Source organism: Marmota monax, unplaced genomic scaffold (genome assembly GCF_021218885.2).
Source record: "Marmota monax isolate L192 unplaced genomic scaffold, Marmota_monax_Labrador192_F-V1.1 WCK01_AAM20220418_F8-fsc00011, whole genome shotgun sequence".
Lineage (NCBI taxonomy): Eukaryota > Metazoa > Chordata > Mammalia > Rodentia > Sciuridae > Marmota > Marmota monax.
In genome coordinates this window covers 18,869,630-18,896,349 of record NW_026693082.1, presented here as the reverse complement: position 1 = coordinate 18,896,349, position 26,720 = coordinate 18,869,630, and the positions used below count along the sequence as shown (strand labels likewise).

The 26,720-nt window shown below is 38.9% G+C and overlaps 1 long non-coding RNA gene across 2 annotated transcripts; it reads right to left on the bottom strand.

Moving 5' to 3' along the window:
- Nucleotides 1-16,314: 16,314 nt before the first annotated feature.
- LOC124099241 (uncharacterized) lies at nucleotides 16,315-26,715 on the bottom strand. Of its 2 annotated transcripts, XR_006853885.2 has the most exons (4): nucleotides 26,482-26,715; nucleotides 26,267-26,357; nucleotides 20,791-21,132; nucleotides 16,315-17,878 (listed from the first exon to the last, which is right to left on the bottom strand). It is a non-coding gene; the product is annotated as an uncharacterized LOC124099241 (long non-coding RNA). The 2 variants fall into 2 exon arrangements; XR_009227765.1 differs by lacking the exon at nucleotides 16,315-17,878 and having other exon boundaries at nucleotides 19,072-21,132.
- Between the last annotated feature and the right edge of the window lie 5 nt (nucleotides 26,716-26,720).

Sequence of the window (26,720 nt, the reverse complement as noted above, 5' to 3'; positions counted from 1 at the left end):
TTATTTTCATGTGGTGCTGAGGATGGAACTCAGTGCCTCACAAGTGCTAGGCGAGGGATCTACCGCTGACCCACAACCCCAGCCCTTTCTGGGAGTTTTCTAGGTGACTCTGATGCACATAGGGCTTCCCAATAAAATCTGCCCCCTGGAATAAAGACGCGTGCTCAACGCCTGTTCGGCTTTCACCATCATGGAGCTTTAAAATGTATAAAACCGATTTCAGTGGTCGCCTATCCACTGCTTTTTGCAGCTCCTAAAATCTCTGCATTCTTAAACTTCATAAAGACAGGACCTCCTTATAGACATTTTAGTTCCATTGGTACTAGTAGAGGACTGGCCTCAAGGTTTCTTTCATCACTAATAGATATTCTGCATTGTTAGAAACAGGGAAAGGGGAGAAATGGCATTGGTAGTTCAAACATCTCTTGCTTCACCTTCCTACTGCTCATTATAATCAAATAAGGTTTGGATGATCTGGTTGAAAGGAGGGCAGGAACCTATCAATTTCTGCTGGAAGCACATATCCCATCATATGTAAAGAGATCCTACTTGCTGTCAAGCCAGCTCTCTCTTTTAATTGGTAATAAAGACAGCAGTTGAGCCATCACATAGGACCACACAACCAACCATCCGAGTCCAAAAGCAGGTATTTTAAGGACAAGTAGTTAAACCCAGAATAAAGTTCTGTACATCATGATACTATCTATAAATGAAATATTTGGAAATCAACCTAATAAAAGAGGTGAAAGACCTCTACAAGAAAACTACAGAAACTAAAGAAAGAAATTGAAGAAGACTAACTTAGAAGATGGAAAGATCTCTCATGCTCTTGGATAGGCAGAATTAACTTTGTGAAAAAGGCCATACTATCAAAAGTGTTATACAGATTTAATACAATTTCTATTAAAATCCCAATGGCATTCTTTATAGAAATAGAAAAAGCAGTCATGAAATTCATTTGGAAAAATAAGAATAGCCAAAGCAATCCTTAGCAAGAAAAGTGAAGCAGGAGGCAACACAATACCAGAACTTAAATTATACTACAGAGCCATAGTAACAAAAATGGCATAGTATTGGCACCAAAACAGATGCATAGACCAAATGGTACACAATAGAAGGCACAGAGACAAATCCACATAAATACAGTTATCTCATACTAGACAAAGGCACTGAAAACACATATTGGAGAAAAGATAGCCCTTACAACAAATAGTACTGGGAAAACTGGAAATCCATATGTAGCAAAATGAAATTAAATCTCTATCTCTTAGCCTGCACAAAAATCAACACAAAGTGGATCAAGGACTTAGGCACTAGAACAGAGACCCTACACCTAATAGAATAAAAAGTGAAAACAAACCTCCACCATGTTGGCCTAGGAATTGAATTTCTGAACAAGACCCATAAAGGTCAAGAAATAAAATCAATAGTCAATAAATGGGATGGATTCAAATTAATAAGCTTCTTCTCAGCAAAGGAAACGATCATAATGTGAAGAGAGAGCCTACAGAATGGGAGAAAAATCTTTACCACATGCACCTCAGATAGAGCAGTAATCTCCAGGATATATAAAGAACTCAAAAACTTAACACCAAAAACATAAATAACCTAATCAATAAATGGGCTAAGGAACTGAACAGACACTTCACAGAAGAAATACAATTGATCCAAAAAATTATGAAAAAATGTTCAAAATCTCTAGCAATTACAGAAATGCAAATCAAAACTGAGATTTCATCTCACTCCAGTCAGAATGACAATTATCAAAAATACAAGCAACAATAAATGTTGGCAAGCACATGGGGGAAAAGGTTCACTCATACATTGCTGGTGGGACTGCAAATTGGTGCAACCACTATGGAAAGCAATATGGAGATTCCTCAAAAAACTTGGAATGAATCCACAATTTCACCTAACTATCCCACTCCTCAGTTTATGCCCAAAGAACTTAAAATCAGCATACTACAGTAATGCAGCCACATCAATGTTTATAGAAGCTCAATCACTCTAGCTGAACTATGGAACCAACCTAGGTACCCTTCAATAGATGAATGAATAAAGAAAATGTGGTATATATACACAATGGACTATTACTCAGCCTTAAAGAAGAATGAAATTATGGCATTAGCCAGTAAATGGATTGAGCTAGAGAACATCTTACTAAGCGAAATAAGTCAATCCCAAAGAAACAAGAGCTGAATGTTTTCTCTGATATACAGATGCTAATTCACAATTGGAGGTAGGTATAGAAGAATAGAGGTACTTTGGATTAGACAGAGGAGAATGAAGGGAGGGATAGTAGAATTAATCAGACATTATTATCTTATGTACATGTATGATTACATGACTGGTGTAATTCTCCATCAACTACAACCAGAAGAATGAGAAGTTATACCCCATTTAAGTATGATGTGTCATGTATAAATACTTAGAACAAATTTTTTTAAAAAAAGAATTCAAGGGCCGGGGTTGTGGCTCAGTGGTAGAGCACTTGCCTAGCATGTGCACGCCCTGGGTTCGATCCTCAGCACCACATAAAAATAAAGGTATTGTGTCCAACTACAACTAAAAAATAAATACTTAAAAAAAATTCTTTAAAAAAAATTCAAGAAGGTAAAATGATGATGAGCCTCCCACCTGCTAACCTTGTTATATTTTTAGGCAATCTGGAACTGGGGGACATTATGTTAAGTGAAATAAGCCAGACACAGAAAAACAAGTACACTATGTTCTCTCTGTTAAATGGAAGCTTAAAAAGTTCACTTGAAAGCAAAATAGTGATTACTAGCAAGTAGGGGAGTGGAGTATGGAAAACAAGAGATTGGATTTGATCTGTGCACGCAGTATCATGTATGGAAATATCACAGTGAGTCCCATTAATATGTACAGTTACTGTGTGTTCATAGAAAAATTAACACAGAAGCTTTACACAGAAGCTACTTTTTTCACAGCAAAAACTTGCAATTCTTATACATAATGATCTTAGAAATTAGTAGTGGGAAGTACAGGACAGCAGAATATAATGAGTGCATTAGATGCTGAGTTGTTTTTGTTTTTGTTTGGTGTGGGGAGCTTCGAGGAAGAAGAGAAAATTAGTTGCTCTCCAAGTACAATGGAATTCCTGCCTTTGACCTTTCTCTATATTTGCTTTCACTAGGAAAGTAAGGGCACAGAGTTCTGCTTGCAGGAAAAAAGAGAAAAGAAATTTCCTGAGGGGGAGAAGATTTTAATATCCCCCCAATCCTCTAAATCACTTTAAATTTTTATACCCTCCACATTTTGATGACCAGAGACAAAGCCTTAGCTGATATGTTTTACTGTTAACTTTAGAATTAATAATACAAAGTGCTGTAGAAACACCACCACAAGATTTGCTTACCCAAACTTCTACTTAGGGCCAAGATGAATAATAGCCATTTATTGAACACTTAGTCACATTCTTACATAAATATTCTGAGTTAGTCCTGACAACAATCCTACATTTTACAGAAGGAAAAATAGAGGTTTAGAAACAATACATAATTTTCCTAGTATCACAATTTTTATTTTGGTTACTTCCCGATTCAGCATGGTAGGAAGAAAATTTGAGATTATAATTGAGATTCATGCCTCTCTTTTTCATTTTTTTGCCCCTTATCTTTCATACCATTTAATTAATAATATTCACCACCTAAAGAAAAGAATGATAGAGGATAGATTTGAAGTTGCAAATAAACATATTGTACTTTGAATTGCAAGAGACTGGACTTTGAGTTTCAAAAAGTCAAAGTCCACAAGGACTCAGACTCCAGGAAAAATTATGTGTCAGAAATAGAATTGGAATTACCTCACCCCTAGGGAGAATGGGGAGAGGAGAATAAGAAAGGAAGCAAGAAACTTAGTGATGTTTCCCCAAGAAGGATGCCTGTGCTGTGTATTCCCAAGAGCCACTGTGTCTAGGACAAAGGGCAAGTCCACCCCTAGAGAGATTTGGGAATCTAGAACAAAGAGCACTGAAGGGACACTCAAGATCTCAAAATGTCTTGAGCACAGGGAAGAAATGAAAACCTAGTAGGCGGGTGTTTCCTTGTAGATGAAGCTAAATCATATTGCTGGGATTTATACCTACTCAACAGAGTGGGGAGGCCTAGGCTTTCAGTGCTCTTAAGAGCTGTGGAGATAAGTTTGGTGCTTCCACAGGTAAAAATATGGATTATACCTGTAATGAACAATGACCCAGAGTAGATGGTAAGGGGGCTATGTCAATAGACACCACCTTAGATAATTACACCAAGGGCTAGATGTTTCCTTTGATCTATTGAAACATATATTTCCCAGATCTAAGGTGTATGGAAAGAGAACAGATCCTGATTTAACAGACATTAAGTTTCTGGCAATTGGTATAAGAAGGATTAATGCCGGAGTTCAAATTCAGATGTAGAAAAATAAGCCATATTTCTCATACAGGTGAACATATAGAATGAACTTGGTATCATTGCATCACTGGTTCTCAACTCTGACTGTATCCAAGAATCACCTGGAAAGCTTATTAAAAAATACCTTTGGGCTGGGGTTGTGACTCAGTGGTAGAGCACTTACCTAGCATGTGTGAGGCACTGGGTTCGATTCTCCACACCACGTGTAAATAAAATAAAGGTCCGATGCTGAGAGCCATTGCCAAGTAGGAATGACGCATGGCAATTTCCTTGTCAGCCTACCCCATGTTGCTTAGAAGGAGGACTCTCCATTGTGGAAATGAGCTTGCCTTGGACCTAGGTCATTTACAGTGACATTGCATGAATGTTTGAGTAAGGTGACCCTGCTCAAGGACCAGGGCGGATCCGGGTTTAGGGCGGATCAGAGTTTAGGGCGGATCAGGGTTTAGGGAGATCCGGGTTTAGGGCGGTTCCAGGTTTAAGGTGATTCCTGCTGGGAATAGGGCATATCCTGCTGCCTCAGGTGCCCACCCGCTCCTTGAGTGTTGAGTTCTCTTGGGATTTGGAGAGTATTTGGGATTCAGAGCCCGGTGGAGAGTATGAATTTTCCCCAGAACGTGCTTGTAGAGTGCTGGTGAGAGGTCGGGAATAAAGATTTGCTGTTTGAATCTACAAGGCTGTGAGTGGCTCGTGATTTTGTGCCCAGCCAGAATGCGGCAGTCCATTGACAACTAAAAAAAAAAATTTTAAATATCTTTGCTTGGGCCCCATCATCAAGGATTATAATTTAGTTGCCTGTTGTGGGAACTATGGTAATATTTTATAAATGTTTCCCTAGTATTTCTAATGAGTACTCAGGAATGACAACCACTCTTGTCCTGCTCTTTCTATTATCCTCTCTGTAAGGGTAAAAGAAATTGAAGTTAAAGCGTAAAAGTTAAAGGGTAAAAGACCGGGTGTTGTAAAGTTTCTAAGCTGCAAGGTCTGAGTTAAAATGTAAAGGATTAGGTATTGTTAGGTTTCTATGCTACCTGCAAAACCTGAAATTTCTGTAGCTGTTAAGACAATGCTTAGAACCGCCCAGTAAACATTTCCCCTGACTGTTTGGTTGTTTAATAACTGAAGGGCTCTGTGTGGTTGCACATAGGCCTTGCAGGGCCTGAACCAATCAGTTTGAATGTGTACCCCGTTTAGAAATGACCTATCACTCCAGCCTGACCTGTTCCCGCCAATGAATGAACTAATCATGTTTAGGAGTTGTTGTTCAATTTTCCCGTGCCTCATGATGATTTGTTCTGATGTATACAAAGCCATCCGCCCTCCCCAAAAAGTGTACTTAAGCAGTGCTCAGCCCCTGCTCAGGGCTCTGGCTGCTTTCCCTTCTTGAGTGGGCATGGAGCCCCAGCATGCTGGTTCAATAAATCCCCTTCTGCCAATTGCATGAGTGGTCACTTGGTGGTCTCTTTCTCCGACGTTTCGCGGGACCTTTACATCTCCATCTCATTGGAAGGGAGCAGTCAGTAGGAGAAGAGGAAGCCACCATGGATGAGCACTGGATTTAAAGTCCTTAGATCTATATTTGACTTCCAGCTCTGCTCCATGTTAGCTGTGCAGTCTTAAGTAAGTCACTTACCCTCTCTGAGTTTCAGGTTCCACATTCGCTGTAAAGGATGAATTAGCTGCTGTAACAAATTGCACATGATGATTTAAAAAGCACAGAAAATCATTCTCTCACAGCTCTGGATTCTGGATAGTGAATCCAAACTCATTATCATTGGTCCAGTTCAAGGTGTCAGCAGGGCCATGCTCCCTCTGGAAGCCCTAAGGAAGATCAGTTCCTTGCCTTTTCCCATTCCCTGTGGCTACTGGCATGCCTTAGCTTATGATTGCTTTACTCCATCTCTGTTTCCTTGTCAAATCTCCTTTGGTTGCCCTTTTATAAGGATACATGTGATTGCATTTAGGTACACCATAATCCAATATAGTGTCCCTATTTCAAGATCCTTAATTTAATAACATCTGCAAACTCCTTTTCTGACATAGAAGATAACATTCACAGGTTCCAGGCATTATGACCTGGACATGCTTCAGAAGGCCATTATTAGTCTGCCACAGTCGGGCTAATAATGAATATCCTGTCCACCTTGCAGGGTCATAGTTAGAAACAAGTAAGATAAGTATATTAAAGCACCTTAAAATGTTATGCAATCTGTAATCATTATTACTGTTTTTTTGTGGGACTCAGATTTAAATACCTAATGAATTAGGTGTGCTGGGCCTCTGGCAGTCCTGGCACTTCACTTCTGCAGTTCCAAAACATCCCCCCTTAGGCAGAGCCAGGTCTATCCGGGTTCTATACTGTCATTTGTGAAAATGAAAAGCAGCAAGGCACAGTGGCACACACCTATAATGCCAGCGGCTCTGGAGGCTGAGACGGGAGGATTGAGAGTTCAAAGCCAGCCTCAGCAAAAGCAAGGTGCTAAGCAACTCAGTGAGACCCTGTCTCTAAATAAGGTATAAAATAGGGCTGGGGATGTGGCTCAGTGGTTGAGTGCCCCTGAGTTCAATCCCTGGTATACCCCTCCCCCCACCCAAAAAAAGGGCAAAAATGAGCTGAGGATGTGGTTCCACGATTAAGTACCCCTGGGTTTAATTCCTGGTACCAAAAAAAAGCAAAAAAATTAAAAGTGAGTGGACACCAGCACAGTGGTGTATAACTACAATAGGAGGACTTGGGAGGCTGAGGCAAAAGGATTGCCCGGCTCAGTAACTTGATGAGACCTTATGTCAAAATTTAAAAAAAGGTCTGGGGATGTAGCTGAGTCATAGAGTTTCCGTGAATTGAATCCCTAGTAGCAGTAAATAATAAATAATCAAGAAATCATTTTCTCAAGACATTTACTCCTAGCTGTCGGAAAATTGACAAAAATGTATTCTACAGTCTCAAAAACATAGTGTAAAAGGAATTGAGCAAATAAGGAAATATATTACTAGTGGGAACCAGGTTTCTACCAGAGGAAGGAGTTACAAATATGGAAAGAACAAAATTAGAATGAACACTATGAAGTTATTCAGGAATTAAACTTTAGTGTAAATTCACGGTCTTCAATATGTAGGAATAGGGATACACATAAATATAGATATCATATTAGGGCTCTCCAGAGAAAAAGAACCAATAGGATGTGTATATAGAGAGATTTATTTTAAGGAATTTCTCATGATATTTTGGAGGTTGGCAAACCCCAAATCTGCAAGGCAGGCTAGCAGGGATCCAAGGAAGAGCCAATATTGCATTTGAAGTTGAAAGGCCATCAAGATGAAGAATACCCTCTGGCTCAGGAGAGGTCTTACGGAGGGCCATCTGCTTTACTCAGAGTCCACCAACACATATATAAATCTCATTCAGAAACACCTTCATAGAAACACCCAGAATAATGTTTGACCAAATATTTGAGTACTGTGGTCCAGTCAGGTTGACACAAAAAATTAATCATCACAGGTAAAAATGTGTGTGTATGTGTATGCTGAAAGGCCCTGGGATCAGAAACATTCAATAACAATAAAGCATACCTAGTTTCTAGTTCTTGAATTCCCTTTATATGTGTTGGTTTGGGCTTTTTGTTTTTCTGTATGTTTTGTAGTGCTAGGGATGAAATTCAGGGCCTCACGCATCCCAGGCAAACACTCTACCACTGATCCACACCCCCATCCAAGATCTTGAATTCTAATAGCTTTCTCCACTGAATGGAACCAGAACTTTCTGGAGAAATAGTTGATTACAGGATTTGGCAGGAAAATTATAAGATAAGCCTGGAAGGGCTGGAGTTGTGGCTTGGCAGAGCACTTGCCTAGCATGTGTGAGGCACTGGGTTCAATTCTCAGCACCATGTATCAAAAATAAAATAAAGGTCCATTGACAACTAAAAATATATATATATTTTTTAAAAAAGATAAGCCTAGAATATTTTGTTGAGCCAAAAAAATAAGAATGTACTCAAAGAATGACAGGAATGTGTCACAAATATTTAGAAGTCAATTTGAAAGAGCTCCCATTGGCCAATTATGAGACAATTTGCGCAAGATAGTAAATAAATGTAGGGAAGACGGAGTAGCTATATTTTTTCTATTACTTTTTCTTAGTACAATTAAACACTGTAGTAGACATTATATATTAAATAAACACATGATGCCTCTGACAGGAACAGGGAAGCTGGTAAGGTAGGGACCTCTGGAACCAAGGAACTACATGGTGTTGAGTTCCCTGTTTTCTCTTTGCCTTATAGTTCCCAAAATATGTGCTCAGGGATCCAGCAAACTGAAAATACTATCTGGGTATAGAAAAAGAAGCCCCAAACATTCTGCTCTTTTGGTGAGGGACTAGGAAAAGTTCAGCCCAGCAAGACTGCTCTACTCTGGCCCAACATCACAGATAAAACTACTGCCCCATCTCAATGATCAGTAGGATCCAAGGGGAGCCAAGAATTCCAACCCCACAGGCTGAAGGAGGTACTCCAACATCCCATGGAGTGTGGCATCAGAGAAGAACTCTGAGAATCTTATCCCCAGTGACTAGTAAAGAACTCCCTTCCTCCTACAATGTTAGTGGAGGCCACGTAGAAAGCCTGGACTTCTGTTCCAACCCATCAACAAGGTACTTCTCCCCTTCTGAGGAGGCCAATGGAGAGACAAGGTTTTCACCATTCTAGCCATCCTTACTATAGTGTCAGTGGAAACTCTAACTCTCATACCTGTCCAGCAGTAATGAGAAACCCACAAGTACACCTTCGGGATACTTGTGAACCAAAAGGTGAACCTGTACTTCTACCTCTACCTAGAAGTGCCTAGACAATATTTCTCCCTTTCCCTGCCAGAGCAGTGTCAGAAGCAGCCACCTAAAATTGAAGGGTTAAATAAGATCAAAATCTCCTAACATAATACAAAACATCCAGATTTCAATAGAAAAATCTCTCATTACACCAAGAACCAGAAGGATCGCAAACTGGGGCAAAACACACACACACACACACACACACACACATACACACACACACAAAATAAAGCCAGGTGTAGTGTCATACACGTGCAATCCCAGCAGTTCTGAAGGCTGAGGCAGGAGATTTGCAGGTTCAAAGCCAGCCTCAGAATGTGGCAAGGCCCTAAGCAACTCAGGGAGACCTTGACTCTAAATATTTTTTAAATAGGGATGGGGAAGTGGCTCAGAGGTTAAGTATCCCTGAGTTCAATCCCTGGTACAAGAAAAACAAAAGACAATTAATAAATGCAGCCAGGTGGTGGTATATATACACTGTAATCTCAGCAATTCAGGAGGCTGAGGCAGAAGGTTCATAAATTCAAGATCAGCCTCAGTAATTTAGCAAGACCCTCTGCAACTAAGTGAGACCCTATCTCAAAATAAAAAAAATAAAAAGGACTAGGGATGTAGCTCAGTGATAAAGTGCCTCTGGTTCAATCCCCAGCACCAAAGAAAGAAAAGGAAAAATAAATAGATGCAAACACTGAAATGACAGTGTTAGAATTATTGGACAAAAATTTTAAAGCAGCCAAAATAAAGATGCTTCAGGCAATTATAAACATGCTTGAGACAGCTGAAGAAAATTCTCAGCAAAAATATACAAGTAGGAACTAGGTAGAAATTCTAGAAATGCATACAGACTGGAAAAAAAGAAATTAAAGTGTCTATCATGTTACAGGTGACATTATGGTCAATGATTCTATCCAAATCTTCTTGAATTAATAAGTGAATTCAGCAAGATCTCAGGATATTTTTTTAAATCAATTTTATTTCAGTGTACTAGCAACAAACATGTGGACACATATTAAAAATATAGCTGGGCATGGTGGTGCTTGTCTGTAATCCCAGAGACTGTGGAGACTGAGGCAAGAAGAATAGCAAGTTTAAAGCCAGCCTGGGCAACTTAGAAAGACCCTGTCTGAAAAATAAAAAATAAAGGGCTAGGAATATAGCTCAGTGGTAGAATGTCCCTGGGTTCAATCCTAGTACCACAAAAAAAGATAAATTAAATATATCATTTGCAATTGCTCCAAAATGAAATGTATAATAAAATATTTAGTACTTGTGTGTTCAAAACTACATGAGAACAATTAAAGAAATACTAAGGAAATTAAAAAGGTAAATAAGTGCAGAGGTAGAACATGTTCATAAATTGGAAGACTTGACATAGTAAAAATATAAATTCTCACCAAGTCAATATAGAGATTTAACATTATTCCTATCAGAATCCAAGCAAGACTTTTTTTGTACACATAGATGAGAGTATTCTGAAATGTATATGGAAGAATAGAGGCAAAGAAACTAGAATATTGTTTTAGTCAGCTGTTTTCATTGCTGTAACCAAAAGACCTGACAAGAACAATTATAGGAGGAAAAGTTTATTTGGGAGGCTCATGTTTCAGAAGTCTCAGTCTATAGATGGCTGACTCCATTTATCAGGGCCAGAGGGTGAGGCATGGCAGAAGAGTGTGGCAGAAGAAAGCAGCGCAGGACATGGAACAGGTAGAAGAGAGAGATTCCTCTCACCATGAACAAAACATAATCCCAAAGGCACACCCCCAGCAACCCACCTCCTCCAGCCACACTCACCTGCCTACAGCTACCACCTAGTTAATACCTAGGAGGAGATTAAAACCCTGATTAGGTTAAAGCTCTCATAACCCAATTATTTCACCGCTGAACTTTCTTGCATTGTCTCATACATAAGCTTTTGGGGACACTAATATGGAACCATAACAAATACCTAAATCAATTTTGAAACAGGTGCAGAGGTAGAACATGTTCATAAATTGGAAGACCCTACCTGAGTGTCGCACTTAGTACATAGGTACAACGATCAAAATGGTGTAGTATTGGTAGCCGGGAAGACGCACAGTTGATGGAACTGAACAGAATCTCTCTCTTCTACCTGTTCCACTGACTTTTGACAAAGATGCAAAAGCAACTCAACAGAGAAAAGATCATGTTTTAAACAAATGGTGCTAGAGCACTTGGATATCCATAAGCAAACAAACCAAACAACACAGACCTCCACCAAAGACTCTCACCTCATACAAAAATTCACTCAAAGTTGATCACATGCTAAAATATAAAACACAAAACTGTAACTGAAACAAGCAGGAGAACATTCTTCAGGGTAAACAAATCAGTTTCTTAAAATGGACATAGTGAGGTTTATTTAACTCTCACTGGAGTATGAGACATTAAAATTGTACCTAGGAGCTGGGGTTGTGACTCAGCGGTAGAGCACTCACTTAGCACGTGCAAGACCCTGGGTTTGATTCTCAGCACCACATAAAAATAAATAAAACAAAGGTATTGTGCTCAACTACAACTAAAAAATATATATATTTAAAAAAAATGCCTAAGAGCAGATTAAGAAAATTCATATGCACATGTATCTTCACTTACATGGGATAATATCATCATTTTGGTTGAAGTGAGAGTATCAAGATGACTGAATTCTTTCCACTTTGATATCTTTATTCTTGTTCTGTTCACCTAAAATAATAAACCTTAAGCTTGTGCACATTATCTAAAAAAGAAAAAAAAAAACAAGAAAGAAAGAAATTACGCCTAAATCTTATCTGTGAATGAGTCTTTAAATTATTCACTTATTTAGGAAAGCTTATCTAAAAAGTCCCCATCAGACATTTCCAGCTGGCTTTACAACTGGAAACCAATCTCACTGAAGCACAGGATGTCTTCCCTGTAACCACAGGCCTGGCTGCTCCACTCATTGGCCCATTAGCACCTTCAGTGAAGGACAGAGACAGGCAAGAAAAGGCTCCAGTGTCCACTCCATCTTCTATGAATAGTAACAGTGCCAGCTGGTGTAGCCACAACTCTTTGTGTGGGTCCTGGGAATCATCAAGAATTCCAAATGAGGAACCCCTGCTGTAAGTATCTAGAAATACAAACCAGCACCAAACAGTAGTTCTCAAACATTTTGGTCTAAGGGTTCTTTAAAAACTCTTAAATTTATTTATACCCGCAAAGAACTTATGCTAAATAGCTGTCAGTAGAAGACAGCTAGATTCTGGCTATAATATGTCTGGGATGAAATACATGAAGAAATATGTACAAATAAATCGTTAAGAAAAAGGGAATATATATTTGTCTTTCATACCAAAACTTGGTAATTACTAGTTTCTTACGATTTGCTTCACTGTAGAATCTAAAATCATACCAATAAATTTTTCATCCTGTTACTTTAAAATCCACTGGTCTATTGCGAATGTTGAATGAATCTTTACCCATCTATAATTTTGTACCACCAATGATTATTTGGGAAAAGTACTGGTTCACTGAGTTATGTAGCCCTTCTCAATGTGGACATATTCCATTATAAAATATTTTTTTAAATATTTATTTTTTAGTTGGACACAATATCTTTCTTTCTTTATTTTTATGTGGTGCTGAGAATCGAACCCTCGCATGTGCTAGGTGAGCGCTCTACCACTGAGCCACAATCCCAGCCCCATAAAATATTTTTAAAATGACATTCATTGAGATCACCATCTTGGGCTGAGGATGTAGCTCAGTGGTAGAGTGCTTGCCTAACATGCACAGGCACTGGGTTAGATCCCCAGTATTACAGTATTACACACACACACACATTTTTATGTGTGTGTGTGTTTGCGTACACATGTATGTATACATACAGATACACATAGTCATCTCATATCATTATAAAAGCCTTTACATATTAGGAAGTTGTAAAGCTTAGGGTGGCAAATAAGTTTCCAAAATTCTAACATTCACTTGAAAGTTTGAATTATGCCATTTTGGCAAGAAATAGTATCAGTTGTTTACCTTCAAATGACAGATTCACTTTATTGATTTTTGAGACAATGTCTCCCAGATACCTAAGTCTGAAAATCAGTTTGTCTGATAGTCCTTATTATTTGTTTTGTTTCAGGCACTGGGGATTTAACCCAGGGGCACTTTACCACAGAGCAATATCCCAAGCCACTGCCCACCACCCCCCTTTTTAAAAAACAGTCTAAGTTGCTTAGGGACTCACTAAGTTGCTGAGTCTGGTCTTGAGCTTGCCATCCTTCTGTCTCAGCCTCCTGAGCTGGGATTATAGGCGTGCACCACCATCCCCAGCTGGTCAGTCCTTTTTTGAAGTAAAAATGGTGACATACGAGGCTGGACCCAGAGACTCAGAGAGTGAAGCCATCAGGTAGGGACCCTGACTGAGCATGGCCAAGGATAGAAGCTGTGCAGAGCACACAAGGGCCAGTGGGATTCTTTCCCAGCCTTGAAATCAAACTTTGGCTGAAGGGCACTGGGTCCTTAGGAGTCTTCACTTACCCATCGTCCTGACAGGGGAGGATGGCCAGGAGAGCTCCCTGCCTGCACCCACTTGCTGGCCTGCCCATCTGACAGCAGGTGCTGCCATCACGGTGACTGCCGCTACACTCAGTGCAGAGGAGGCCAGCTGCAGCCCCAAGATGGATGGCTAACCCTGGCAGTATGTTAATCAGCATGTCCTGTGTGTCTATGGCCACAGCTCCAATTCCACTCCAGACACTCTGCAGACCTAACAGAAGCTTGGTGATGATGTTTTCAATGGACTGTCTTCCTTCAGAGGGCAGATGGCAAGAAGTTTGTCTGTGTAGTCAGACAGGTACAAGTAAGACAGACTGAGAGATCTTGCAGGTGTACAGTATGAATAGGGACCTGCCTGGGTTCACAGTCCAGAAAGGACAAGGCAGGCACAGGGCTACATTACATCTATGGAGGCCAGCTCCCCACCTATGCTCCTTCCATGGTCGCTTGTCCTTTTCCATCAGCCTTTCTGCAATAAGTACAATAAGTGAATGAATGGCAGGAAGAGGGCAAGTAATCCATCTGTGGAACTACTTTATAAAAATATCCATTCTCTATCCATGGCTGAGGGGAGAGGTAAGAAACTTAGAACATCTTTTGGGAAAGCAATTTTGCAAAATATAGCAGTCTTAAAAATGCTTTATGTAACCAGATTCATTACCCAGTACTAAATTTTAAAAAAGAGAAAAACCAGTATGAGATGAAAATTAAGTGAAAAGGGACTCATGGGTATGAGGCAAAATGATCTTGCTGCTATTAGCACCAGGACAGCAGGGCTTTGCTCAGGGCTTTGGTCCCTTCTAGATGAGCACCTGGCTTTCAACACACACACAACAGATGTTTGTTGAATGAATGAACAAACAAAAGGATTGACTAAGCTGTTTATGGGATAGACTAGGAAAAACAACAAACTGCAGTATAATTATGTTTGAATTTCTGATGGGATTATGGGAAATTTTCTTACTTTTGTAAGTCTTTAAAATTTTATTACAATGAATGAACATTTATTTTTTCCTGATTATAAAGGTAGCTTTAGAAATAATTCAATGTACTTGGTACTTAGTAACATAAAATGAATACTTCACTAAAAAGATACAAGTAAATCCATGAAAGATGGTTAATGCCATTAGTCCTTAGAGAAATGCACCTTAAAATGACTGTAGAGAGCACTACATACCTATTAGAATGGAGAGGAGTGGGAGGCAGGAGGAAATTTCTGGGAGTGATGGACATGTTTACCATTTTGATTGCAGTGATAATTTCACAGTTGTGTATTTATGTCAAGTTTATCAAATTATACACTTTAAACATGGTATGCCTATTCTATCTCAACAAAACTGTTCAAATATTAAAAATGGTGATGCCTGAAGAAAGCAGCTAGTTCAGCTTACAACTCAACCACACATTGCTTTTCCTTAAGATAACCATGAACCATCTTCCATTTCATCACACAGAAGATTGAACAGATATGTTCTTATAGATTGTTTTAATGGACTTAATCTTTACTGTTTCATTAAGGAAAATCTTAGGTAAAATTAGTATGCTTCTTATATTGCATGGGTATGGTGGTGAGGGATTCAATAATAATTGAATGGTTTTATGTCATAGTCTTGATTCCTGCTAAGCTCTAGCAATTTTACCCACCACTGCTTTTTATCATCAATGCAAATAATGGGGCAAAATAAATATATCTTTGTACTATTATGAGAACAGTTTTGGTGTTGTGGATCCCCTGAAAGGGTCTCATGGCCCCCAAGTGTCTGTGGACCACACTTTGAGAACCTCTAGACAAAACACTGTAGAAAGAAATTAGTCAAGTCATAAATAAGTGTTGAGAACAACCCCCCAAATGTGGTTTTGTATAGCAACTTATCATACAATTTCTCATGGGTTACCTCATTTGTTCCTTATAATACTTTTTAGATTGTAAGTAATACTGTATATTTTTTCACACACACAAGAAAACAGCCTTTGAGCTCACTGAAATACTCTGCTTACAGTCTTAGCTAAGAAGCAATGGAGTTGCATTCAAAACTAGATTTTCTGACTCTAATTGCAGAATGTTCCCCACAATACCATATTTCTTTTCTGCCTTGCCATGAAATAATTATCTGCTCTTCTTTTTCCTCCTCAATATGTGTGTAGCCTGCCATCTATTTATCCTCACCCCTAATCCTGAGATTGTCCTAAATTTGACAGGAACCTTGTATAATGGACAAGATAAGGAATTTCAAAACCTGGCTCATGAATAGTGTTGAAAGTTTAGAAGATTTTCTTCAAAGGGAGTGAAGACCATAGCAAAAATATCTACCATAAAGATGGCATATAATAAGCAAGGACATCTCAGCAGACTGCTCAGTGCTGTTCTATATATACCCTGATATAACCCTGGGAGCTGACAGTAACTACTGGTATGCAACTGGGTCCCTAGAAGATCCTGGGCATCAGAGCTACCGCACCAACATAGACCTTTCACATTGAATTTGTTAGTAAAAAGAAACATTTTTTTTTGGTTGTTGTTCTTTTTTAAAAAAATATTTTTTTAGACATTGATGGACCTTTATTTTGCTCATTTATTTATATGCAGTGCTAAGAATCAAACCCAGCGCCTCACACATGCCAGGCAAGTGCTCTACCACTAAGCCACAACCCGTTTCTTGGTTGTTCTTCTTTAAGCCACTTTCCTGATTTTTTTACAACTGAATTTTACACTGATTAACATACCTTCATTTTCTTGAAGAATTTAATTCCACTTTAAATCCATTATTCTTCTTCCCATTACTAATCCATTCATAATTCTTCATGATTGTAATAATCACAAGAGGAGCCTTTCTAGTTCTCTAGCATTTCATCAAAATTGTACTTACTCAAGTATCCAAACTACTTTTGCCTTTGGTTTCCACACTTCTAAATCAAATGGTCTACTTTTCTCACTTCACAGTATCCACTGGAGGATTGAACACAGAAGATCAGTATCCCTGAAACATTCTCTGAACTTAGATTCTGGAACACTATCATCCCCTAGTTTTCTTTTCATATTTTAGGACTCTCCTTAGTTTCCCTTTGTTGTTGTTTTTTTAAATTTTATTATATTTATTTTACTCTTTTACATGGTGCTGAGGATGGAACCCACTGCCTCACACATGCTAGGCAAGCGCTCTACTACTGAGCTATAACCCTAGCTCCCTTTGTTGGTTTTTTAACTATTTCCCTTTTCTAAATGCACTCATTCCCTTGCTGATCTCATCCAGTTTTCAAAGCAAATGTGTGATAATAGCCTTCATCTAGAATAAAGAACTCTAAAGTAAGAATACAAATATCAATTTTTAAAAATGTACAAAAGATTTTAAAAGTCACTTTACTAAAACAGATAAATGAATGGCAAACAAGAATACATGCACATACAAATTAACAACATCATCATCGTTAGGGAAATGCAAGTTAAAATCACAATGAGTACCTCAGTCTGGTTTGTGCTGCTATAACAAAATACCTGAGATTGAGTAATTTGTAAAGAACAGAAATTTATTTGTCCCTGTTATGGAAGCTGAGAAGTGGCACTGGCACACTAAAGCCCAGTCTCTCTGCTTCGTAAATGGTACCTTGAGCACTGAGTTCTGCAGAGGAGAGGAACACCATGCCCTCACATGGAAAAAGAGAAGAAGAGAGAGAGCACTTTTTTTATAGTACCACTAATTCATTCATGAGGGTAGGGCCCTCAAGACTGACATACCTCCCATTTGGCCCTACCTCCCAGTATTGTCATACTGGGGAGTAAGTTTCCAACACATGAATTTTGGAGGTGACACATCCAAACCATAGGCATGAATTATTCCTACAGACATATTAGGATGATTAAAATGAAAAAGACTGGTGATATCAAGTGTCAGCAATGAAGCAGAACAAACTGGAACTCTCATACATCACTGATGGAAATGCAAAGTTGTACAGCCACTTTGAAAATGAGTAACGGATTGATCCCTTGCTGGTCTATGGAATCCATGCTGAATCCATATTAATTAAATGATACTTTCTTTTCAAAGCATTACAATGTTGTATGAGCCGCAACAAAAACCTCATACATCTAGGGCATCTGTAGTAAAGAAACACAAGGAAGATAAAGCTGAAAGTTCAATCATTTATCAAGACAGAACATGACTTAAAGGGACTGATTACATTATTTGATTATACCAAGTTAAATCATAATGAATATTTAATTAATTCTGCACAGACTCACATTTCAGCTAGTGATGAAGAATGTTGGGGGAAAGTGTGGTAAGCCATTCTTAGAAGATGGCGCCGGCTTCCACTGTGGCCTGTGATAAACAACTCCTTATATGGAGAATTGGCACGCAATCCCTTCCCACCCTATGAGAGAGATCCACGTGGCAGCTTGGGATTGGTATGCGGGAGGCTTTATTAGGCTGTGCTTGGGCGCTCGGCGGGGGGTCACTAGAAGATGATACTTGAATCAAGGCCTGAATAAACTGCTGAAAGAAGAATCCTGTGTCGTGTTTTCCCTTGCCGGCGAGGGGTCGCGACAGGAAAGGCCAGACAGAGAGAGAGTAAGAGATCATTTTCTTTGGACATCTGAATTGTGGTATAATTTGAATATGTGATTTTCTAACAGGGGCCCACTTCATGCTTTCAATATAACCCTTTCTGCTTCTTTTAAAATTAAGGGCTGGGGTTGTGGCTCAGTGGTAGAGTGCTCTCCTAGCACATGCAAGGCCCTGGGTTTGATCCTCAGCACCACATACAAACAACAACAACAACAAAACAAAACATTGTTCTGAGACAAGGTTCATGGCAAAAAAAATAATAAATAAAATTAACATTTTTTTCTTTCCTCATTCTTTTCCCCCCCACTGTAATCACAGGGGAAGCAAGATTAACTTTCTTCCAGTCCTAGGTTGAGTAATGTGTCCTCCAGAGTTATCTGTCCTTTGGCTCACAGACCACAGGAATGAAAGAATCCAGACTTGTGGGTAGCACCTGTGATCTAAGAAACAGCTATCTCTCAAGGCTATAAATGAAATATAACTCCCGTCAGGGAACAACTGGAATGTAGCCTTTATGTCCCTTCTTTAAAAGTCCACTGTTCCTGCTGGCTGATAGAATCATAGCCTCTGGGGCAGGAGTCCCTTCTGTTTCTCCTTTGCTAGCAAAGCAATAATCCTCCTCTTCCTCCTACTCTTCCCCCTCCTCCCTCTCCTCCTCCTCCTCTTCCTCCTCCTCCTCCTCCTCCTCCTCCTCATTTTTCCTCTTACTACTGGGAAAAAATACTGAGCTTTTCATATCAATTCAGTTATAATAGGCACCATACAGTACTACAGAAAACTGCAAGGTGGGTTTTAAATTATATTGAGTTTCAAATGTCAAACGCAGGGACTTGCCAAGAGGAAGGAGGAAAAAGAAACTGGTTCAGTTCAAGCCAGAGGCTGAGGCAGGAGAAGAACCAAGAATATTCACTCAGGACAAGGTTGTGTAGGGCAGGGTAGAATGAAGAAATAGATGCTACTACCGTGGGATCTCTCCCAAATCAGTGCCCTGAGGTGTTATGAGTGAAGGAAGGAGGAATTCGGCAACATTACCTTAATTGAATCATTTCACCTTCTATCCTAATTGTATTAGTAAGGTAACTTTCAGGAAAGTAAAGGAAGTCCTGTTAGTAATTCATTGCTAGGAATATTTTCAAGGAGGAGATCTTTATTTTGTGTAAATTGCTAAGTAAGATAGGATAACTTTCAGATTTAAGAACAGACTTAATAGATAAATGACTGGAAAATAAACAGATAAACTGTCATTAAAACAAGGATATATTAGAGCAGAACCAGAGTCAGTTTGGGGAGAATTTCAGCATCCTGCAGAATGAGAATACAAAATTTCTGTGTAAAGGGGAAGGAAGAAGGGCTCACACTTGGAAAAATCCTGGAGTTAAGCCAAAGTGGGACCCCTGTGTCTGGGCCTCTACCCTTTGGCTGAGAATGTGGGTAAACTAGAAAGGAGGCTCTGTTATGCTGCGCGCCTCCCCTGACTCAGGCAATGGCAAGGCCCTACTGAGGTGGATGGCGCAAGGCGTCCATCCTCTGGAGGAGTGCAGTATGTTTCTGGGAATGGGCTGGTTTGTTTTTGTATTCCTTTAATAAGTATAGTTGTGATTTCTCATATGACCATTAAGTATGAAGGAAAAAACATGACTTTCCCAATTAATGCAACTACTTCTAAGAGTAGATCTGTTTGCTCTATGCAATGATTCAGCTGTAGAGCATAAATTGTTAATGTCTAATGAAAAACTCCCTGTATTCCTGTCAAGGAAGTTTTTGAGAAATTAAATTAAAATCTAGAGAAGAAGAATTAATGTTAAGAAGACAGATTAGTGCTTAGTACTGGGCAACTTGTTCTTGTTCCTGTGCACAATGACTTGTGCTTTTACTCTTCAACAAGTTAACCACTTGCTGTAACCATGGCACCGGTTCCAGTCAGTAAGTCAAGAAAGAATAGTCAAGGTATAGGCCAATAGTTGGGACATTTCTAACTATTATTAAAAGTTAACTAAACAGAAACAGCTCAAAGCAAAACGCGAACTGAAAGGAAAAATGCTTGCTTATGCATAAGCCAAGATACATTCTTCTATTCTAATTGTAGCTACGTAATATTCTGTTTCTTTGAATAATGATTCCTGTTTTGTACCACAAAGTACTGTGAGCCTGTCAAAATGAAAAGTATATATGATCAACTTCACAAGTAAAGATTGAGATTAACACCTTCACTTTGGTGTCTGTGTTGTTTCTCCACCCCCTTTCGCCGACTCCTCACCATCTGTTCGTCTCCTGAGACCCCCTGTTGGAGCTGGACTCCGACACTGTTAGGATCTAATGCTGCAGTAATTACTGTGTATCCTGTTCAATTGGTTGGGACCCTATAGAAGGGAATTTGATATGTGGATTCTCTAATAATTAGAGTGAGTAACATCTAAAATGGGTTGGTTTGTATTTCTCTTACCTGATTCATATTTTTCAGTACGATGTCTTTTCCTTTCATAACCATTTGTGCATCATGTGACTTATGCAATCTTTTTACATACAGCATAAAGTTTTCAGGAAAAATCAATAACTAGCTTGTGTATACACATTGAAACTATTCTGCTTCATTGGTATAGAGAGCAGCTTTCATTCAGGCATTCATCTAAGGGTACTTATGTGTGAGTCCCTGTTCAGGGTACTGGGAATACAGAGCTCAAAGACCTCCTCCTTGATCTCAATTCTTCTCTGCATTGATGTTCCTCTTTGGTCTTTCCTTTATGCCAAGGTAGACTCTTGTCCATTCCATCTCTTCATAGCATGGCTAAGATCAGATAGTAACATATAGTCAGACTTCATTCAAGACTCTGGGATTATAAAATGTAATTACAATGCAGTAAAGGAAAACTCGAAACCAACCACTAAATGTGACTTATCCTGAATGTCATAGGCTGTCCTCCTCACATACTTGCACACTCTTAGCCCACAACTTCTTACTATGTTTTAGGAGCAGCCTGCTCTCTTTAATAGGAATGCCTATGATAAATACCACCAGTCCCTCAAGTCCTCCAAGGCCCAGTGAGAGAAGGAGCCTGCCTCCAGATAGCCCAAGCAAAGGCTAGCTTACCCAGAAATATAATCTTCAGAGACATGACTCTACACACAAGTGAGACCAGAGATAAAGCTCATGTTGAGTCCCATATCCCCACTGTTGAAGATTGAACACCAGAGAAATGCCAAGGCAAGGACAAAAGTTTTATTTAAATGATAGAACAGAGATAGAGAGAGACTCCGCTACAGAAGAGGGGGTCTAAGTTGGTGCCCAAGGGAATGGGGGGGGGTGTCCTGCTCCTTCTATAGATTTCAGATTTCCTTTGCTCTCATACCCCCTCTTCCCATTCTGCCTATGTGACCCCAAAGATAGAGTGATCCAAGAGGGGGAGGATGAAGATACCCAGGGGTACAAGCAGGAATGGAGCCACCCAGCAACTACTTATTAACAACTCCTTGCTGGGGGGAACAATTCCCTGGAGGCAGGTAACCTCGGCAACAGGTTGCAGGAGGGGAAAGTGCTCTGGAAGTATTAGCATTTTATTTCCTCTTGAATCAGCCCCCATCTTCCTGATCCAATCCTTAATTACCTACACTGACTGTCCTTGTGCCCCAGTCTCACAAGGATGACAAATTTTGATATTAAGTGCAACAGTTTAGTTATGCACTGTCTGGACCCTCTTCACTGCTAAACTACATCCTGGCTTATCCTTTCTGCAAGCAAACATTACATTGTTCTATTTTGCTTTTTTTAAAATGTCAGATGTATTGAAGTTTAATATATACATAGTAAAATTCACCCTTTTAAATACATAATCCTCAGTTACAAACACATAGTCAAGTCACTACCATCTTATAGAATCCCTCAATGACCACAGAAAATGCCTATGCCCTTTCATAGTCAACCCTTTTCTGTATCTTTAGTCCCAGGCAAACACTGACCTGTTTTCTGTGACTAGAGTTGGACCTATCCATATTATCTTTGTTTTTGCCTTGGCAACCAGTTGCAGGAGAAGGGGTAAGGGCTTTGGAGACATTGCATTTTATTTCCTTTCCTCTTGAATCAACCCCCATCTTTCTTTCTTTTCTTTTTTTTTTTAGTTGTAGATGGACACAATACCTTTATTTTATTTTTATGTGATGCGGGGGATCAAACCCAGTGCCTCACGCATTGCAGGCAAGCGCTCTATCACTGAGACACAACTCAGGCCCCAGCCCCTATCTTTTTGATCAGGCCCAATTACTTATTACCTACACTGACTAACCTTTTGCCCCTCCTCCCAGAATCATTCAGCATGTAGCCTTTTACATCTGATTTCTTTCACTTAGCCTAATGTAACTGCAATTCATCCATGTCATAGTGGTTATCTGAACTTTGTTCCTCTATATTGTGGAGTAATTTTCCATTTATGAATGATAACTTGGATATTATCAAAATTAAAAATTTTGATAATCAGTTAAATCAGATAAATCAGTTTTCCCTGATTCACCAGTGGAAGAAATATTTGAGTTGTTTCCACTTTTTAATAATTTCAAATAAAGCCACTATAATAGCTATATACAGATCTTTGTATAAGCTTTCATTTATCTCAGGTAATTATCTAGGAGTGAGCTGTTAAGTAGTATGATAATCATATACTTAACATGTTTTGAGACAATGAATTGTTTTCCAAAGTGATTGTACCATTTTGCATTCCCACCACCAGCTCATGAGAGTTCTAACTGCTCTGTATCTTTAACAGGGTTTTGGGTATGAGGGGGAGCACTTGAGTGTGTGGTAATCTTATTCATTCTAATACAGGCATTGAAGAATCTCACTGTAATTTAAATTTCCATTTTTCTAACAATTCATGACATTTAGCATATTTTCACGTACTTATTTTCCATTCGACCTCTTTTTAGTGAAATATCTATTCAATTATTTTAACCATTTATTTTCAGTTGCTTTATTACTGAGTTTTGGAGAATTTTTATATATTCTAGATCCATTCCCTTATCAGATAATGTACTTTGCAACTATTTTCTCCCAGTCTTTTTATTCTCTTAGCATCTTGGTTAGCTTGGACTCTATAAAAAAATACCACAAACTTTGTGGCATAAACAAGATATCTCTTTCTCATAGTTCTAGAGTTTGTTTAGTCAATGATCAAGGTGCTGGTAAATTCAGTCCAAAGTGAGGACTTTCTCCTGGCTCCTGTATAGTTAACTTCTTGTTGTACCTGGAGGATTGGGGCCAGAGTAGAAGGATTCTGATCTCTTCTTATAAGGGCCCAAATCCTACAAGAGCTCCCAGTCTTATGACCTCATCTAAGTTAATTAGATGTCCCAATTAGATTAGTCCTCATTTTCAAATTATCTTATGTTAGGGGGGAGGGTTTCAATATATGAATCTTAAAGTACCACACAACTCAACCCATAGCAATTTCTCTTGAAGAGAATGAATTTTTTAAATTTTTAAAAAATGTTTTAGTTGCCAATGGATTTTTTTACTTTATTTATATGTGTTGCTGAGGATTAAACCCAGGACCTCACACATGCCAAGCAAGTGTTCTACCACTGAGCCAGAACCCAGTCCCATGAATTTTTAATTTTGATAATATCCAAGTTATCAATTTTTCTTTTAAGGATCATGCTTTTGATGTCATGCTTTTTGATATCATCTAGGCCTAACTCTAACCCAAATCGCAAAGATTTTCCTCTAGAAATTTTATACTTTTATGTTTTTCTATCTACAATTCATTTTGTGTTAATTTTTATTTATTGTCCCAAGTACCATTTGAGGATCTTTTCATTTCTTGTGTATATGTGTGTATCCTCTGAATTTTTCATGTGAAAAAATTATTTTGACTATTTTCAACCTTTGTATATCCAAATAAATTTTCGAATCAGGCCAGTTATCAATTTCTACCATTGTGGGGAATAGGGATAGAAACAAAAAACCGTCTGGTGTTTGGTTGGGATTACACTGAATGTATATAAATCAATTGGGAAATAACTGTCATCTTAACAATATTAAATCTTCTGATCCATGATCATAATATTTTTTTAATTTAAATTTTAAGACTTAATAAGATGAACACATCTTTTGCCAAATTTATCCTTATTTATGTTTTCTATGCTTTTATAGATGGTTTTAAAATCCAATTTTCTGATCATTCTTTGCTATATAATTGACTTTGTATATTAACTTTGAAATTTATGATCTTGCTAAACTCATTTAGTTGTTCTAGTAACTTTTTTAATGGACTTTTCAGGATACAGAATAAGCATATACTTAGAAGTACCTATGCAAATAATGAAATAATAGTTCAAAGAATAAAACTGTCTCTCAAAGTAGAACTACTGATTAGAACTGTTAATGCAATTTTTGTACCCTCTGACTTTTTAAATAATGTACATGTCCATTGAGTGGAAATATAAATTTATATATTTTAAAGTAAATACTCACCATCCCAAGATTTAGTCATTTGTTTTTAATTTTAGTTATAGCTCTTTCATTCAGCAGGATTTTTCTTCATTTATATTTTATTTTTATTTGGTGCATGATGTACAAACATTTGAAATAGTGTCTTTTCCCCTCTCATATTGGTAACTAACTTGTCTTAGCACAATTTATTTTTTAAATAAATTACTTTACTCCCCCAAAACACTTATGCGTGCTCTCAAGTCATAATTTATATGGGGATGTTTCTACACAATTTGTCCTTGCCCTGGTATACTTCACTGATTTGAAACATAGTGAGAAATAAGTTCTCTGGTGTGGAGAAGGTCATTTATGGAAAAAACAATGTACAATGGCACAGCCACTTATAAAAGCAGGCTTATAAACACTGGTTTAGAGGGATCTTATAAACATTGGGTTGGAGTAAATAAATGAATGCTGAAAGTGTCTCCTAGATGAGGGTCTTGATGAAGTACCCCAAAAGGGAAGTGGACCTCAACTCAAGTGGTGAGGATCCTTTACATCCTTGCGAAAAGGAATTTAAAGATGGATGAATTTATTGAGAGAAAGAAAGAAGTGCACTGAGAATCAGGGTTTGGAGAACACATTAACTACTTCTTAACTGTTACAGGGCAGAGGCCCCTTTCACCCCAATTCTTTCAATCATGCCAGAAAAATTTCAGATATGTAGCTCAAAATAACACGCATGAATTTATCAGAAGGAATTACAAAGAAAAAAATGGGGGACCTTCTCAAGGGAGAGACTGGGTTTTCTCAGAGGACAGGAAGAGCATGATCCTCCTACCCCTCCAGTTTTATTGGGCAGGAATCCCAGGGAAGTTTCCAGAATCCTGCCCAGGTCCACCTCTTGACTTTTGACTGATGGCAGGATGACATTAAACTTTCAAGACCCCACAGGGCATGACAACTCTAAGTCACTTTAGCCCATGCTGATTAGTTCTAATTGGAACCTGTTCTTAAAAGATTTCATGGTCAGGAGGAATTATCCTTATCTCCCTAGGTTCTGGGATCTGGTCTGTATAAGAGTCACGAAAGTCCACCCATCCTCACTTCAGGGTAACTTGTGTTCTTTTTATGGGCATTTCAGACCTCCATTTCCCCTACAGATAATAGGCAGTTTGCTGAAAAATGTAACATATCTTGCTGACTTAAGCCAGGCAGGCTTCAGGCTTTTTAAAAGTGAAAGCACGTAGGAAGTGGGGGGTCAGCACAGTGGGCCCAGTTTATAAATTATTTCCTTCACCTCATGTTCCCACTACTAAATGTCTGTCCCCTATCATTAACGAGGCTTATTTACACAGGTAAGATCAGTAATACAGGGATATGCTCTAAGAGGTCGTTTTTACTTCTCCTGTGTTGGTAACTGGGCAGGTTCCCCATTACCAGGATTAGGGGAGTCATTCACAGATAAGTTGATCATATGAGGATGGGGGGAGGCACTTACTGACAGGCGGTCCATTATTGGGATCGGGTATTATTTCCTTTCTTGTTTTTGATGCATTCTGCTTTTTGAACACAGCATTACAATAATGTGCCTGTAGATAAGGTCCAAAAATTGATTTAATATTGCTGTTTGTAATCAAGATATGTTAAAGTGACTTAAATCTGGCCACTCCTGCGTTGTCCCCCATGTCTCCTTCTTTATGTCTTCAAGCCTACCTCAAAAAAAGAGACGGTAAGTGGCCTTAGTTTAAACTGGTGGTCCGCCGTCCTCGAAGAGGAAACACAGCTTCACAAGCTGACAACCCAGGCGAGGTAGTGACAACCTCGACACAGGCCAGAGACAGGGCGGAGAGGTTCTTGTTTTGACTCTGCCGCCAGCACTAGCTCACACAGAGATTGGAGCCCGCAGGAGCGCAGGGAGCACGTCACTTCCTGCCAGGCCAGGCCCGCCCACC